This window comes from Phyllopteryx taeniolatus, chromosome 16 (assembly GCF_024500385.1).
Source record: "Phyllopteryx taeniolatus isolate TA_2022b chromosome 16, UOR_Ptae_1.2, whole genome shotgun sequence".
Classification (NCBI taxonomy): domain Eukaryota; kingdom Metazoa; phylum Chordata; class Actinopteri; order Syngnathiformes; family Syngnathidae; genus Phyllopteryx; species Phyllopteryx taeniolatus.
In genome coordinates this window covers 8,674,652-8,687,303 of record NC_084517.1, presented here as the reverse complement: position 1 = coordinate 8,687,303, position 12,652 = coordinate 8,674,652, and the positions used below count along the sequence as shown (strand labels likewise).

General features: G+C 40.5%; 1 protein-coding gene across 1 annotated transcript in view; it reads right to left on the bottom strand.

Annotated features, from left to right (window-relative positions):
* Nucleotides 1–12,652, bottom strand: part of ntn1b (netrin 1b) — a 54,414-nt gene that overhangs the window by 24,944 nt on the left and 16,818 nt on the right. The window lies entirely within an intron of this gene.

Here is a 12,652-nt window from a genome sequence, read left to right as displayed (position 1 = left end):
CGTCAAGAAAAAGACCTGGCGCCAGCTCTCTTTGACTCCGCCACCTGCTTGGGAATTTAACCTTTGAACCCTGGCAAGAAAAGGCACTTCCGCTTTCCTGCAAGAGCCTAGACTGATTTATTATCTTTGATTTATTATCATTACTATTGTCAGTCATTCATATTCACCTTAAAGGTCATTCTCCTCATGATGCGCTTACTTTTTTAAACAGTTCACCTACTTAAGTAGTCAGTATTAAAGCACACCTAAAGCTTATTAAATTATTGATATTGTTATGCTATCTAACACTTACTGTGAGGTTGTCAAGGTTTGCTTATGCAATTTAAAGTCAGCACAGAGCCATCAAGGCCACGCGAGGCCTTCTGTGCTGGCCTAAACATAATCAGAAGTGATGACTTACATTTAAAACTTTGAATTCTAATATTTGTTCCATTAAATTGTATTTTATACAGTCCATTCTCTTTCAGAGTATTTCTCTTAGGTGCACTGCTTCCAGTAATGTTGTTAGATGATATTAGATTTGTTTTTGTCCAATCAGATTTTAACTCCATGTGTTGCCATGTCAATGTAATCTTCCCATGCCCTTGTGAATTAGTAGTGCTGGCTGATGTAACTTAAACTAGTATCAATGCGACTGTTTCTTGAATCGATCAGATTTCGCTGGCCCTCGATGATGTCAGCATTTTTAATTGGTTCGAGCAAAACTTGTTACAGCCAATTATGACTAGCAGAATGCATCCATCGCAATCTGGATACATGAATACTTTTAATAATGAGCCAATCTGGTGAAGATGATGTCCTTTATCGATTTTTTTGGGTGTGTTTTTGTCGTGTTTTCAGATAAATGAACTGCTCCAGATGATGTATGTGGCACAGTTGCGTGCTGTTATATTGCACTTTTGTATCATATTGATGTTTTCTATAATTAAAATGTGATAATTGCGGTCGTACCAAATGCAGTCCCTGCCTCTGTTAAAAAAATTGGATGAGTGAGCAGATGCAGATGTCACGTGACTCACTATCATATTAGACCATATTAATAGTGGTTACCCTGTTTTACAATTGTATGGAAGATGAATAATGTTAAAATGTTACCCACATGTTTCCTGTACAGTTAATAAAGGTCTTGAACTGATTATTATTATTTCTAGTATTTTTAATTTAGCAGTTAAATTTTTCAATATTGGAACCTAAAGGGCTTCTTATTCCACCATCAACAAGCATTAATGAGGTTTTCGCTATATTTTGTCATGATTTTCACTTTTGTCTGCTATCGGAAGGAATCTGGTGTTTACTGTTCATATGGGCAGAGCTCACGTTTCCTCACATCTCAGTAATCTCCGCCATCAGCGCGCCTCATGTCTTAATGTTATTGCGTGGAGATGTTGGCTGCTGATAACACTGTCACATATGCTCCACAATCATCAGGGCTCTGGATCACATACAAACTGACTCACACCTGCTAGAAGGGACGCAAGCCGGCAGGTGGTGGGGATACATGCATACACCCATCCTTGAATGAGGGGGGGGGGGGGCGCAATTCAAATACAAACACACACACACTCACACAGAGGTGTTTGGCAGCTGTCACAAGCTTATCTCCCATGGTTCCCTCCCTATGCTGATCGAACACACAGCGTTTTTAAGAATTCACACACACACACACATGCTCGCTCCTCCCATTCCCTCTTTGCTCTTTACCGCTTTCTTATCCCAGATGTTATCTCCACTTAAGGGAAGTGTGTGAGAGGGAAATGCATAGGGGGGCTATGTTTCACGGAGAACAATTGGAATGCTCCTGGCTCACAACTGAAGAAAGCTAGTATTGTAGATTAATTACTGAAGAAACATCACATCAAAGGAGACAGTTACGATTTAAAAAGCATTACATTATTTCTTATGGGAAATGGATTGAGTTTGAATTTGGAGTTGCCACTGTAATAAATAAAACAATTCTGACTGTGAATACTTTTTCTCCCAAAAATGGTTTTATAAATGTGTGAGAGTGTGAGGAGAATAATAAACATTATCATCACAGTTGTCCCCAGGCCCTTGTAGTGGGCACTGTGCAATCTCACTCACACGGTCACTACTATGGTCGTCCAGCAGCGACAATAGCGTGAACGCCGATAAGCCCGATGCCACCTCGGAGCACATGTCATCTAAATATAGATACCGCTGAAAAGTACAGGTAACCCTCTCTGCTTTTGTTCTTCCTCAGACACATTAAGAAATGTGTAAGGAGTTTATAATACTGCACTTGTTTTTTCGGTGCGAGCTTCTCCGTATTTGGAAGTGGTTGCTTAGCAGTCTACCAGGAAGTAGCATTGAAGCTTCTCCGGCTAGTTGGTCAATTGCTCTTGGCGTGCCGAAATCACTCCACCTACCCCTCTCTTATTGGATGTGACGTCTGACGTCACAGTAACGGCGCTCCCGAGTTGAACGTTTTTCAACTTGAGGTGTGGTGCTACTCCAGCAAATGCCTACTTTGCGCGTGTTTCGTCGACGGCGTGCTGCATCCTGTTAAGTATGCAAAAGCCTTAAAGGTGTGAGCTTCAGACATTGGCCACTTCATTAGGGAGACAACGTAATCAGATTCGGTGTAGTACGACGTTGTGGCGCAACATGCCAGGCAGCACTGAACTGAACATCTAATGGATGCTGATGTAGCGTAATTGAGAAGAAAAAGCAGCGAAGCTACTCTACTAAGCGTCAATTCTGCATACAGTGCGTTTAATTCTATTTTGTTGTTTGTGACGGGATGCTCAGCACACGCACATGCATGCACACACACGCATGCACGCACTCACATACACACACATTGATTAAAGGCACATCAGACTACTAAATAAAATACAGCACAAGGTATTTTTGGTATTTTCTAGACATTGTATGCTTGCAGTGAGTTTTTTTGAGTTCAAATATATAAACAATGTGTTTAAGAAGTGTAATTTAATAAGTTAAAATGTGTTTAAAACATGTGGGAGGGGTACAACTACTAAAAATAATAATACTAATTTCTGGTCTCTCGACATTTTCACCTATCACAGGTGGGTCCGGAACGTACAGTATACCCCCGCCATAAACAGGGGTTCACTTTGGACCGTAATAGCTTAAAAAATCAGCTTTTCGGTTATACATATGACGATGAATTTGTACTACAGCATAAATGTCTTGTGGTCCTGCTTTCATTTGGTGGAAAGGGCCCACTTGATGCAATGCTATTCCATTCTATTTATGTTCAAGGGTCATCTATCAGGCTTAGTGAATAAGCCACTCTGGGTAGGTGTGCATATTGGATGGAAATTACAAATCCCACATTTTGGTGGAGGCGTTTTTTTTTTTCTTCCCCTGCTCCATCCTTAGATGAGAGAACAATTTTGGGGGAAAAAATGTCTCTACATGATAATCTGTGATGCGTGCAGTGTGTTTGTAAGAACATATTACTCCAAATGGAATTCTGTTTTTACTGGAACAATTATTCTCTCACCGTGCACAGTCCTGTGAAGTCATTCTTATTGAGAGTTTGATGAGATGCTTCAATCAAACAGAGTTCCTAGCTGAGGAAGACAAGGCACTTATCAGCCTTCTGAAGATTACGCTGCTGACAACACTGGATAATTCAGAGCCACACACATTCACTGGTTCATACATTTAAAGAACCCATACAAAGTGTCTCTTGTGTGCAGCCTTGGTTTGTCTGCTTTATATAGCTTACCTAAGATGAGTGAATTCAGATCGCATATACAGTACTTTACCTTTAGAAGGATTTCACTGACCATCGCATAGAGATTATACTATGCTTATATAACAGTAGTCTAGTATATGTGGGTGGCCTTTAAAGTTCTTTCAAGAGTTTGATGACTTCATTCTAAGGTAGAATGTCGAAACAAGTAATGGTGCAATTAAAGTAATTGTTGTAAATGTGGAGAACTTCTACAAAATAACTAATGTTAATTGTCATTGTAGCAAATGGAGCCGCTAAGGATTTGTTTCTGAGTGATGAATCTGAATTGTATATGATAATTAGATGAATCCAGGTGTCTTGTTTATTTGTGGAGTGTACTATGGCAGCACTTGCCAACATTTTGTCGAGTGATGTACCCTGAAGTCTTGAAAGATGTTGTTTGTCATGATTTCAATCCTCCTTAAACACTTAAATCCCTAAATATTGGCATTCCTTTAGCTATAAGGGTCATGGTTCATGGTTGCATGACTAAGTATGGACATAGGACAAACTTCTCAAGCATAGCGTGGTACAGTACTATATCGTTTTTTCAAAAACAATGCACCTCGTTCAGGACAGATGAATCCTAAAATATTTTGGTTAATAGTGTATAACCGTAACGTTAGGATGATATGGGATCACCTCAAAACAGCTACTATGTGGTCCAGTCACTGTTGTCATCCGTACAGTGCTCACAGCTCTTAGGGAGCATACTCGAATTGTATTTGGGCATTGCTGTGGTATACAGTATTAGCAAACTGTATTGTACTCAATGAATAAAACAAGTTTAATCAATAATAAATGTATTAATATATTTGAGACATGATTATTGAATCCCTATGAATGACATGAAAACCTTAGCTGTCAGCATGGACTTTTCCCATGAGAGATTTTGCCCTGCTTTCACCAGACGGCATTTTCCCCCAAATAAAAATTTCAATCAAAAATGATGGCACCTGGTGGGATATTGTGATGTAGGTAAGAGTGAGGACATCAACAAAAGAGCAACAAGCTCTCCAGATGATGAATCATTTTACAAGAGATTAGAGCGATTTTGATGATTTCACGGCAGGCAAAAATGTAAACAGCGAAAGAAAAGAAAAAATGTCAAAGCTGTGACACAAAGATTTCAATCTTGGCCAAAAATGTTGCAGGTTTACGTAATGACCTTGGAGGACTGCTTCATCAAGAGCAAACGCCGTCACCTTGGTATCACGGAAACAAATAAACCCCCAAAAATCGTGCATCCAAATGATTTAAGATCATCTCTTACCAAAAAAGAGGTGACACCACATGAACAAATAACTTAATAGAAGCATAATTGTTTACGTTTTAAAGGAAGAATGAAGAATCAGGTCCAGTAGGTGCACATATACAGCTTCTTTTTTTAAATCGTAAGTTCATTGTGCAGGTACACTTTTTAGACAAATGTATTTGGGCATGGTAATGCACGATGTGAAAATGGAAGAAAATTTACTAGTCCTTTGCAACTACACCAATTTCCATTCTTCTGGGCGTGGCATTTATGGATCTTGTTTTCTGCCCTGAGAACAGAAAAGGACCTTTCCCCCAAATGTTCCAACAAAGTTGGAAGCACAGGATTTATCAAAAGGTTTTGGAAAAACAGGGTACACACAGATCGGTTTTTAACATTTGAAATGGTTTTTAAGATCTTAAATGATTTTTAACATGTTTCGGGGCGCTTACTAATTGGCCTTCAATTTCACATCACAATCACAGAGTCCATGGATCAGCCGAACTGTTGACCACACACGATTAGTGATTGTAAATATTGAACATATTTAACATATACAGTGCAATTGTTGACCATTTTCGGAGAAAATTGGGGAGGCAAAATCCCTCTAACACCCTTCAACACATTCTAATCTTTCAGCGATATTGAGGACAAGGCCTTCGCAAACGTTGATCGGCAGTTCGGGTATAATGCTTAAATTAACGATTATGGATATGTGTGTGCCCCGCTTTAGATGAAGACCTCATCTTCAAGGGGAAATAGCAGGGCCTAGTTTAATTCCTGATTGATTTGATAATCTATGACTATTTGAGCAATATCCCCAGTGCAAGTCTAAAGGCCTCTTTATACTCCCGCTGTCGCACGGCCGACAGCGCCCGCATTGCATCACGTGACCGACGAATGGCCCCGCGCAGCACGTCTGCGTAGCTGGCCGTGCACCCGACAAAAATAGTTGCTGCGTGTCGAACGCCGCGGAGATCATCTCTCGTGATTGGTCCGTTTGAGTCACATGCTGTAATGACGTAGCAACGTGCCCATTGGTTCTACATACCATCTAGGTCGCCGCCTTCTCGATCAATTTTGCAGCATAATTAAACGTATCATCTGGTCATCTAGGTCCATTTGTTCTGTCGCGGTCGGCATTGTTGTTGCTTTGTTCCTTGTTACTGAAAGGAAAGTAAAAACGGCTACCGGAAATGGCAAAAAAAATGCAGAGGAAACTCCACCCTGTGGTGCCCTATCCAATACCAGCCGTAGCGACACCCCCGACTGGGAGGTGAACTGCAGCACACTTTCAAAACATTGTGCGTGGGTTGGACTCGAGTATAAAGGCAAACTACGCGCGGGACAGCCGCAGTGACGTCAGCGCGGTCGCCGTCCGCCCCAGTATAAAGAAGCCTTAAGCCTTCAAAAGAGAGGTACCATAATTTCTCGTGTATAATGCGCACCCATATATAATACGCACCTCCAAAGTTGACCTCAAAATTCTGGAAAACCCTTCTACCTATGTATAATGCATTTTTACAATGCATGATTTTGCTTCTACCCATATGATGAAAACTTTAAGTATTTTGTTAGTTTTGTCAAAGAATTATTCTGAAGTTAAGAACTTCATTTGAACACGTAATACTTCCATCCATCCATCCATTTTCTGAGCCGCTTCTCCTCACTAGGGTCGCGGGCGTGCTGGAGCCTATCCCAGCTGTCATCTGGCAGGAGGCGGGGTACACCCCGAACTGGTTGCCAGCCAATCGCAGGGAACATAGAAACAAACAACCATTCGCACTCACAGTCATGCCTACGGGCAATTTAGAGTCTCCAATTAATGCATGTTTTTGGGATGTGGGAGGAAACCGGAGTGCCCGGAGAAAACCCGCGCAGGCACGGGGAGAACATGCAAACTCCACACAGGAGGGGACGGTGAACCCCGCACCTCAGAACTGTGAGGCTGACGCTCTAACCAGTCCGCCACCGTGCCGCCCACGTAATACTTTTTTATTTTATTTACTTGCTCTTCTTTTGAAATTCACAGCCCTACTTTTATCTAGAAAATGAGAAAACACACGGTTGTGATCATATGTTTGATTACCCGGGGAGAATTTGTAAGATGGGTACAATTCTTTCAAGAAAACATGAAGGGCCAGGCGAATCACATTTAGTTTTATTTTAATGGGATTCAAATTAAACTTTCAAGCATTTCAGAAACGCATTATCATCAAACAAAACATAACCATAAATAAATTAATGATGGTTGTTGTTCAGTCATCAGTCGTATATAAAAAAAAATATTTCACAAATTCTACCAAGGTATGTGAACTTATGAGCACAACTGTACATACAGTATATGCAGTCATACGTACCCCTGTCATATTGGATTGAAAGTGTAAGCTACACCTTTTTCATAGCCTGTAGGTGGTGCTGGCATATGAGAATGAAAGTGTACACCTTTCTCATAAACTCTAGGTGGCGGTGGCATATGGAAATGAACGTGTACCGCTTTTTCATAACCTCTAGATGGCGGCATACATTTATAAAATGGGAAAGTTTTTTTTATTTTCCCCTATACCTATGTATAATGCGCACCATTGATTTTTGATTTTTTTTGGGAGTGGGGGGAATGCAAATTATACACGACAAATTACGGTGTATATATATTTAGAGAAAGTCAAAGTCAAGTTAACATATTGTCCATCACAACTGGCACAAAGGGCAGAGGCTAACCTGGAGGTTTCGGAGCATCTGCTTGACTCTTTAAGGACAGATGCGATCAGTCTAATGATGTCACCATTTCCAATGACACAGTAACACCTCTCGTCCCCGTGGGGACTAGTCGTGTCTGCTTTGCTACCACAAGAGCGCGCAGAGAAATGTAATGAGCCATCACTCAGCTCACCTTTCACCTCTGAGAGGCAGCCAAGTTGTTGTTGTTGTTGTTTTGCCCTAGGACCAGATCAAAGATGAAAAGGTATAAGCTTAGATAATAAATTGAGTTTTTCCTCTTGATGAAAGGCTATCTAAAAAGCCATCTCAACTTTAACTAGAATATGCCTCTGTGTGGCTGTTTGGAGAAATCTGCTGCCCACTAGCTTTGGAAATGGTTGGTGCTTTGGTGTTTATTTAAGCTGGTTAAAGATGAGGATGAATAAAAACAAATTTAAAAGAGAAAAAAGAAAAAAATGATTTTGGGTTGTATCAGTGCTATATGCCCCTGAGAAAGACAAAAAATATCAATCAGCTCCCAGCCAGCTCCTGTAGCTTCGCTTGACTTTTCACCTCTAGTGGAATTCCCTTGTTGTGGTAACAAATTGTGCTTGAAAACATCCTTTGAGGTGGTCAACTTACAGCCACCAGCTCAACCCTGGTAGCTGAATGCTGGCGAACTGAAAGCTTTCCATTTACTGGCGATGTCACGGGAGGCGTTCCCTGTCTTTACAGGCAAAGCTCTGTGATCTCTGGTCGAGATCAATTAGCAGAGCAATCAAGCAGCCCCATGCTTTTGTGCGCTTGTAAACGGCCCTGTTGCCTGGCGAGTGCGGAATGCACTACCTCAACATAAACAGCCTGTGTATGTGATTTGGTGACCTAAAGCGACATGAGTGTGCATAATGCATCATTAGGCAATGCCATTTAAGTTTAGCTGGCGATAATGTTTGTGGGGCCTGCTTGTGGCCAGAAGGTTAAACAAACATCCGCCTTTAACTGGAACAGTTTTATCAGCACAGGTTGCACTGACCACACTGGCTTAAAGCCAGTAAAACACTGCACTATGGATTGCCTCATATGTGCATTATATCTGCAAAAGCATGGAAACACAATAAGTGAGCTCAGACTGAACATAACTAAGGGTGTAATGTCTAATGTCATTTGACTATTTTGTAATACTGTACTCGTAATTGAAGGTGCCCGATAGACAGAAGGACATTTATTTGGAAAGATTCATAAAATGAAATATGACTTTTGTTCTACGAGTGACCACTTAAGGAAACAAGTCCAGCCTTAAATAAATAATACTTTAATGTTGCCATCAGTTGCCCACAGAGGTTTTGATGTAGATTACTACCTCTTTTGAGTTTGTTCTATTACTGTATTTTGTTTATATAAATGTGAGTTTTTGTTAATGGTGTCCTTCATACAGTATTTATGAATGAGCCTCTGCCCCATGCAGTGTAGGTCTGGAAACAGACTGACAGACAACGCTCTTTTCCTTCCTCGTCTTGTTTCCTTAAGTCATGGGAAAGGTGATGAAACCTGATCCTTCTGCTTCTGCTGGATTTGTTTGTATGCATGTACTGTATATATCTTTGTATATATAATGTATCACTGGGCTGTTAAGTCCACATTTACGTTTGTTCTCTCAATTATTATAGTTTCCCTTGAAACAATTTGAACTAATTTAGATCTGTCTTTCCAAAATACATACAAACTGACATCAACAGCATGAAGCTATTTTAGTGGATTTAATTGAACTTGGCCGAGTTGAAATAACAGTTAATATGAGTACTTAACAGTTTTCCAATAGGCAATTGGGTCCTTTTAAATTATTCACCATGCATGTTATGTGCACTGGTGCCGTAGCGGTGCATGCTGCTGCCTTTCATGCAGATGGCACGGGTTTGATTCCTGGCCCGTGCCCCACTACCCAGCCACAAAAATGGTTGGGTTTTGTCAGGAAGGGCAGCTGGTATAAAAACTGTGCCAAATACATTTTGAGAGTGACTCATCATTGCGACCCCTGACGGGACAGACCGAAAGTCACAACAGACCGTAGTAAGATAACTGGCTTTTGAGTAGTGTTAGCGATATGACAGCAGTTCAAAAATGAGGCCTTTGTTTGTACTAATGTGTAAGTTTGGAGTTACTGTAGATGCGCTGATGTCGTTGGCCGATCGAGAATTGTTTCTTCCGTGTTGGAATCTTCATGGAATATCACAGATGCCAACCCTCCTGATTTCCCAGAATGCCTGGGAGGTTGAAATCAGTACAACTCCTCACATGGTGGATATCGAATGGAGCCTTCTAATTCGAAAATAACAATGCACCATTCATTACCTGCATGTGTGCACACACAATGATTCCCCATGTTACTGTAAATTGAGAATAAAGTGCACACGACACTGGGGTGAATATATTAATTACATAACAAGTATATCCTGTATTGGCTCATGCGTGAGTAAGCGTACTCTTGAATTTTTACTTTTTGTTTGTACGAAGTATGAAGGGTGCACTTACACTTGCTTGCGTCGTGTGAGGTGACGTGCACACATTTATTCACATTCACATTCTGTGTGGCATTATCAGTTTCTTTTGACCTTGTTTTCATGGTTCCTATTAATTATACAGTATAGTTTGAGGTAGAATGAATAGCTGGCTACTTGTTTTCTCACCATCACTTATAGTAGATGCAATTGCCCAACCAGCAGTGCTGAAGCAGCGAGGCCTCTGGCAATGTTAGGTCAATATCCTGTATGTTTATTTTATTAAATAAATGATGTGTTTCTTTTCAACATCACTGTCATTGTTTAAATTTTGGTTTCTTGTCTAATGTTTTATTTTTATTTTTTTAACTTACACAGCTAACGTGAAGAGTTTTCCATCTAGGCATTTTGTTTTGGCTGTAGATCTGACCTGAGTGCAGTGTTAAACTTGCTTGTGGTCAGGGGGGATATTCTCTAAGGACTAAACCTGCACCAAGCATCTGTGAGACTTTTCTGGTCAATGTTCGGCTCTGGTCCAAATGTTTCCCGCTGAGCAGGGAGGTTATTATAACACTCCGGCACGCGCTGTGCTCCCATATGTAGAAGAAGAGCGGGAGAAGGAGGTAGGAAGCCAATGGGCTGTAAATCATAACGCTGAGATGAAAATCCACATTGTGGTGGCATGTTTATTATGCTTTTCTGATCTTTGCTCCGTGGATCTATTTCAAACAAGCCAGATCCCTATGTCAAAAATGTCTCCTATGTGTGCATTAACTCTATACCTCAGGTTTTAGCACTTATTTTCCATTTTATATTCACTTGGAGGCCAATGTAGAAAGAGAGGACAGAAAGATTAATTGTGGGTAAGATTAGATACATACACAGATGTGAGTTGTGACTATGGTATGTGGATTTTCTCTGAGCTCCCACTTTGTAGTGTGTGCTCACCACAAAAAACAAAAAAAAACATGTAGTGGCAGTTGAAATGTGACTTAAAAGAGGATGACAGACTGAACACGATGGCCACATTTTCTCCAGATAGGAAGGAAAAAGTCAGGGAATTAATGGTCACCAATTGTTTTTATGGAAACACTGAGTAGACATCAGAGAGCTACTCCATTGATTTTGCCCCCAAAGTTTGTGCTGGTTGCTAGGTGGCCTCCAGGACGTTGGTACAAGCTGAAGAGGAAAAGGCTTGGTTCTTCCTGAATCACACCAGCTTCTGGGAACCTTTGCAGTGAACCGCCAACATTATTAAAGACAAAATAAAAGGCTACCCCCATTGAAGTAGTTTACAGCATGAGGCCCCCTTGCTGTCAATGAAACCACTGACTGTCACTATGCTTATTTTCCACATAAGGTTTTGTTAGGGGAGCATTCCAAAATTTTAAACAGTAAGTAAATATTATCTGACGATGTAATCAGAACAAGAAAAAATAGATGTATTTACCAGTACTCATAAAGTATCATCTAACAATGAAGGTAGGATTTTCATTTGGGAAAATTAGATGATCAAATTAGGCCTACAGTAAGTGTATGCACGGTTAAAAGTTGAGGTTGATACTGTTCCATTTTAGTGGTACAAAAAGTGGTTGTGCATGTTACCAACTGTTCCTCAACTGGTAAACAAATCTTGGAGAAGATATGTCTACCATAAGGCTCTCTAGTAGTTTCCAGAATGAGAACTGAAATATTCCTGGATCTGCAACAAAACTTTATTGTTTCCGTCTTAGCCGTAGTTTTGTGGAAGTAGTTTTTGTATAGCCCTACTAAGACACATCCAAAAAGAAATGCATATGAAAAAGAACATTAATGCCCTTAGTGGCGGTAACACCACTGTACTGTTTACAGTACTACAGCCACCAAGTGCAAACATACTACGATGACAAGCATTGTTTTGAACGTCTTTGTTTTGTCAGTTAGCAGGATCATACAAAAAGTAACTGACCAATTTTGTGGAGGAGGGGTGCATGTGCCAAAGAAGAAAACGTGAAATTTTGATGACAGCACCCCTGGTCCTCTCCATCCATCCAAGTATGATATCTTGGGTTTTCCACTGCATGCTATGGACAGGCTATTTTTGTTTTATTTGGATTTGATAAACTTTTTTTTTTTTTTTTTTTACTGTTTGCGTCACAATTAAACTCTTGCCCACAACCCAGATTCAGAAATGATACAGTCCTGTCGTGTTACACATGAGCATCTTGTGTGAACCAGGAAGTGTTCTACTAATCATTTGCCTTCTTAAATAGTTCAACCGTGGAGTTCTGCACTCTATCGATTGGCATTCCATTTATGTTAAGTATTCAAAGTTCACCCGACATCGCAGTCCCATCTTCATCCATTATAGTGTCCTCAGTATGATGGTAGATGTACACTATACCATGTGTATTTTTTTTAGATGTAATCCTGACACTCCACAACATAAAAACCTCATGAAACAGAGCCCAGTCACTCTGTGTATTGTTTCTGTGC